Source organism: Arachis ipaensis, chromosome B8, assembly GCF_059453495.1.
Source record: "Arachis ipaensis isolate K30076 ecotype BB chromosome B8, ASM5945349v1, whole genome shotgun sequence".
NCBI classification, from domain to species: Eukaryota; Viridiplantae; Streptophyta; class Magnoliopsida; order Fabales; family Fabaceae; genus Arachis; species Arachis ipaensis.
The window spans coordinates 21,845,322-21,851,348 of NC_142443.1; the positions used below are offsets into that span (position 1 = coordinate 21,845,322).

At 36.7% G+C, this 6,027-nt stretch overlaps 1 non-coding gene across 1 annotated transcript; it reads left to right on the plus strand.

Annotated features, from left to right (window-relative positions):
- The first annotated feature begins 227 nt into the window (after positions 1-227).
- LOC148547417 (small nucleolar RNA R71) lies at positions 228-335 on the plus strand. The gene has a single exon (XR_015897397.1). It is a non-coding gene; the product is annotated as a small nucleolar RNA R71 (small nucleolar RNA).
- The last annotated feature ends 5,692 nt before the right edge of the window (positions 336-6,027 follow it).

The following is a 6,027-nucleotide window of genomic DNA, read 5'->3' on the forward strand; positions in this document are numbered from 1 at the left end:
TTCAGAGTATCAACTTCAAGAACTCCCTTCTTCATAGGCGTCCCATTACTCACAGGATTCCTTTCAGAAGTGTACATGAACTGGTTATTAGCAACCATGTCAATGAGTTCTTGAGCTTCTGCAGGCGTTTTCTTTAGGTGAATGGATCCACCTGCAGAAGTGTCCAGTGACATCTTTGATAGCTCAGATAAACCATCATAGAATATATCCAGGATGGTCCATTCTGAAAGCATGTCAGAAGGACACTTTTTGGTCAACTGTTTGTATCTTTCCCAAGCTTCATAGAGGGATTCACCTTCTTTCTGTCTGAAGGTTTGAACATCAGCTCTAAGCTTGCTCAGCTTTTGTGGAGGAAAGTACTTGGCTAAGAAAGCCGTGACCAGCTTATCCCAAAAGTTCAGGCTGTCCTTGGGTTGAGAATCCAACCATAATCTAGCTCTGTCTCTTACAGCAAAAGGGAAAAGCATGAGCCTGTAGACTTCAGGATTTACTCCATTAGTCTTAACAGTATCACATATCTGCAAGAACTCAGTTAAGAACTGAAAAGGATCTTCAGATGGAAGTCCATGAAACTTGCAGTTCTGCTGCATCAGAGAAACTAACTGAGGTTTCGGCTCAAAGTTGTTTGCTCCAATGGCAGGAATGGAGATGCTTCTTCCATGTAAATTGGAATTAGGTGCAGTAAAGTCACCAAGCATCTTCCTTATATTATTATTATTTTCGGCTGCCATCTCCTCTTCCTGTTCGAAAATTTCTGAAAGGTTATTTCTGGATTGTTGTAATTTAGCTTCTCTTAATTTTTTTTTTCAGAGTCCTTTCAGGTTCTGGATCTGCTTCCACAAGAATGTTCTTATCCTTGCTCCTGCTCATATGACAAAGAAGAAGGCACAGAAAAATAATAATAATAATAGAGATCCTTTATACCACAGTATAGGGATCCCTGTGTGAGTAGAAGAAGAGGGGGAGACAAATAATGTAATATAATGGAAGAAACACAACTGTGAGGAGGCTAGAGATGTGAGATGAGATGTTAGGATATGAATGAATAAATAGAATAAGATGGGAGAGAGGGAATTTTCGAAAATATTTTTGAAAAAGAGTTAGTGATTTTCGAAAATGGTTTTTGAAAAATGTTAATATTTTTCGAAAATTAAGATTTAAAAATTAAATTAATTAATAAATTAAAAAGAAATTTTGAAAAAGGGGGAGGATATTTTCGAAAAATGAGAGAGAGAGAGTTAGTTAGGTAGTTTTGAAAAAGTTAAGAAACAAACAAAAAGTTAGTTAGTTAGTTGAAACAAATTTTGAAAAGATAAGAAGTTAGGAAGTTAGAAAAGATATTTTGAAAAGATATTTTTGAAAAAGATAAGATAAGAAGATATTTTTGAAAAGATATGATTGAAATTAGTTTTGAAAAAGATTTGATTTTTAAAATCACAATTAATGACTTGATTCATAAGAAATCACAAGATATGATTCTAGAACTTAAAGTTTGAATCTTTCTTAACAAGCAAGTAACAAACTTCAAATTTTTGAATCAAAACATTAATTGATTATATTATTTTCGAAAATTTGATATAAAAATAAGAAAAAGATTTTTGAAAAATATTTTTTTAATTTTCGAAAATAACTAAGAATTTTGAAAAAGATTTGATTTTTGAAAAAGATTTTGAAAAAGATAAGATTTTCAAATTGAAAATTTGATTTGACTCATAAGGAACAACTTTGATTTTTAAAATTTTTTGAAAAAGTCAACTCAATTTTCGAATTTGATGAGAGAAAAAGGGAAAGATATTTTTTTTTTTATTTTTGAATTTTTATGATGAGAGAGAAAAACAAGAAAAATGATGCAATGCATGAAATTTTTAGATCAAAACAATGAATGCATGCAAGAATGCTATGAATGTCAAGATGAACACCAAGAACACTATGAATGTCATGATGAACATCAAGAACATATTTTTGAAAAATTTTTAATGCAAAGAAAACATGCAAGACACCAAACTTAGAATTCTTTAATGCTTAGACACTAAGAATTCAAGAATGCATATGATAAACATGAAAAGAAACAAAACAAAAAATCATCAAGATCAAACAAGAAGACTTACCAAGAACAACTTGAAGATCATGAAGAACACTATGAATGCATGATATTTTCGAAAAAATGCAAGATGCATATGCAAGTGACACCAAACTTATGATATGACTCAAGACTCAAACAAGAAACACAAAAATATTTTTTATTTTTATGATTTTCTAATTTTTTTTGGATTTTTATTTTATGTTTTTCGAAAAATAATTTTGAAAAAGAAAATAAGGATTCCAAAATTTTTAATATGAATTCCAGGAATCTTATGCTCTAAAGCTCCAATCAAAGGGTCAGGCATGGCTTAATAGCCAGCCAAGCTTTAGCATGTAACTCAGACATGACACGCCTGACATTCCTTACATTCAACAGCCAATTGGCTAAGAAAGATAAAGAAGCTCTTCTCTTGAGTATAAGAATTGAGACATGGCTTTACAGCCAGCCAGGCTTCAACATGCTCCATGAAACACTAGAATTCATTCTTAAAAATTCTGAAAGGAAAATATATTTTTGAAAACATTTTTATTTTAAATTTTTTTTTTCGAAAACAAAGGAAGAATTTTTGAAAGATTTTTGAAAAATTTTTTGAAAACAAGACAAAAAGAAAATTACCTAATCTGAGCAACAAGATGAACCGTCAGTTGTCCAAACTCGAACAATCTCCGGCAACGGCGCCAAAAACTTGGTGCACGAAATTGTGATGTCCAGGCTCAAACTATTCCTGGCACGTGAGCAACTTGGTATGCGTAATCGTGATTACACATTCATAATTTGTCACAACTTCGATACAACTAACCAGCAAGTGCACTGGGTCGTCCAAGTAATACCTTACGTGAGTAAGGGTCGAATCCCACGGAGATTGTTGGTATGAAGCAAGCTATGGTCACCTTGTAAATCTCAGTCAGGCAGATATAAATTGATAATGGTGTTTTTGAATATTAATTAATAAAATAGGGATAGAGATACTTATGTAAATCATTGGTAGGAATTTCAGATAAGCGAATGGAGATGCTTTTCGTTCCTCTGAACCTCTGCTTTCCTGCTATCTTCATCCAATCAGTCTTACTCCTTTCCATGGCTGGCTTTATGCAAGGGCATCACCGTTGTCAGTGGCTACATCCCCTCCTCTCAGTGAATAATATGCTCACGCACCCTGTCACGGCACGGCTATTCATCTGTCGGTTCTCGATCATGCTGGAATAGGATTCACCCTCCTTTTGCGTCTGTCACTAACGCCCAGCACTCGCGAGTTTGAAACTCGTCACAGTCATTCAATCATTGAATCCTACTCAGAATACCACAGACAAGGTTTAGACCTTCCGGATTCTCTTGAATGCCGCCATCATTCTAGCTTACGCCACGAAGATTCCGGTTAAGAGATCTAAGAGATATTCATTCTAGCTTATTTCATGTAGAACGGAAGTGTTTGTCAGGCACGTGTTCATAGGGGAGATGGTGATGAGCGTCACACATAATCATCACCTTCATCACGTTCTTGGGTGCGAATGGATATCTTAGAAGCGAAATAAGATGAATTGAATAGAAAACAGTAGTACTTGCATTAATCTTTGAGGAACAGCAGAGCTCCACACCTTAATCTATGGAGTGTAGAAACTCTACCGTTAAAAATACATAAGTGAAGGTCCAGGCATGGCCGAGATGGCCAGCCCCCTAAAACGTGATCAAAGGATCATAAGGTAATCCAAAGATGCCTAATACAATAGTAAGAGGTCCTATTTATAATAAACTAGCTACTAGGGTTTACATGAGTAAGTATTTGATGTATAAATCCACTTCCGGGGCTCACTTGGTGTGTGTTTGGGCTGAGCTTTAAGTGTTGCACGTGCAGAGGCCATTTGTGGAGTTGAACGCCAGTTTTTGTGCCAGTTTGGGCGTTCAACACTGGTTTTGGATCCTTTTCTGGCGCTGGACGCCAGATTTGGGTAGAAAGCTGGCGTTGAACGCCAGTTTACGTCGTCTATTCTTGGCCAAAGTATGGACTATTATATATTGCTGGAAAGCCCTGGATGTCTACTTTCCAACGCAATTGGAAGCGCGCCATTTCGAGTTCTGTAGCTCCAGAAAATCCACTTTAAGTGCAGGGAGGTCAGAATCCAACAGCATCAGCAGTCCTTTTTCAACCTCTGAATCTGATTTTTGCTCAAGTCCCTCAATTTCATCCAGAAAATACCTGAAATCACAGAAAAACACACAAACTCATAGTAAAGTCCAGAAATGTGAATTTAACACAAAATCTATTAAAAACATCCCTAAAAGTAACTAGATCCTACTAAAAACATACTAAAAACAATGTCAAAAAGCGTATAAATTATCCGCTCATCAGTGAACAGCCACTAAGGTCCTCCAATGTGGCTTCTACTGGCCTACTCTCTATAGAGATGCCCAAGAGTTTGTGCGTAACTGTGACAGTTGCCAGAGAGCTGGTAACTTACCTCATGGTTATGCCATGCCTCAACAAGGAATCTTAGAGATTGAGTTGTTTGATGTATAGGGCATTGACTTCATGGGTCCTTTCCCACCATCATACTCAAACATTTACATTCTGGTGGCAGTAGACTACGTATCTAAATGGGTGGAAGCAATTGCCACACCCACTAATGATACTAAGACAGTGCTGAAGTTCCTCCAGAAATATATTTTCAGCAGATTTGGTGTCCCCAGAGTACTGATCAGTGACGGAGGCACTCATTTCTGCAATAAACAGCTCTACTCTGCTATGGTCTGATATGGAATTAGCCACAAAGTAGCAACTCCATATCATCTACAGACAAATGGACAGGCTGAAGTCTCTAATAGAGAACTAAAAAGAATCCTGGAATGGACTGTAATTGCCCGTAGAAAGGATTGGGCCAAAAGCTTGGATGATGCTTTGTGGGCATACAGAATAGCCTCCTATAGGAACCTCTCCATACCAACTTGTGTATGGCAAGGCCTGTCATCTGCCCGTGAAACTGGAATATAAGGCCTACTGGGCAACCAGATTCCTCAACCTGGATGCTAAGTTAGCTGGAGAGAAAAGATTGCTCCAGCTGAATGAGCTAGAGGAATTCAGACTCAATGCTTTTGAAAATGCAAAAAATTATAAGGAGAAAGCAAAAAGGTGGCATGACAAGAAACTGTCATCTAGAGTCTTTGAACCAGGACAGAAGGTTCTGCTGTTTAACTCTAGGCTCAGACTATTCTCCGAGAAATTAAAATCTCGGTAGAGGGGACCATATGTGATTACAAGTGTGTCACCATATGGATATGTTGAGCTTCAGGATATTGACTTTGACAAAAAGTTCATTGTTAATGGACAGAGAATCAAACATTATCTTGAAAGCAATTTTGAGCAAGAATGCTCAAAACTGAGACTAGAATAAAGCTCAGTCAAGGTCCAGCTAAAGACAATAAAGAAGTGCTTGCTGGGTGGTAACCCAGCCATTAGCAAGTTATTTATTTTAATTAATACTTATAGAAGTTTGATATAAATTCTCTTCAATATTAATCATCAAATTGTAGGAATTCACAGAGTTACAGAAGGATTCAGCGCAAAAAGCAGAGAAAAGGAGCTCACTGGCAAGAAAACGCCAGTAAGGGGCATTTTGGGCGTTTAACGCCAGAATTGCAGCATCCTGGGCGTTCAGAAAAACGCCCAGTAACAAAAGATTTCTGGCGTTTAACACCAGCCAGGGTACCTGGCTGGGCGTTAAACGCCCACAATGGCCAATATATGGGCGTTAAACGCGAAAATGGATACCATTCTGGGCGTTTAATGCCAGAAAGGTAGGGGGAGAGGATTCTGTTTTCCACTTCAAAATTTTTCAAATTTTCATGTTTTGACTCATAATTTTATGCATAAACATGTTACAAATTTTCATCATTCACCTTCAATTTTCAAAAATTCAAAAATTTTCTAAATCCCTTTTCAAATTTCTTTC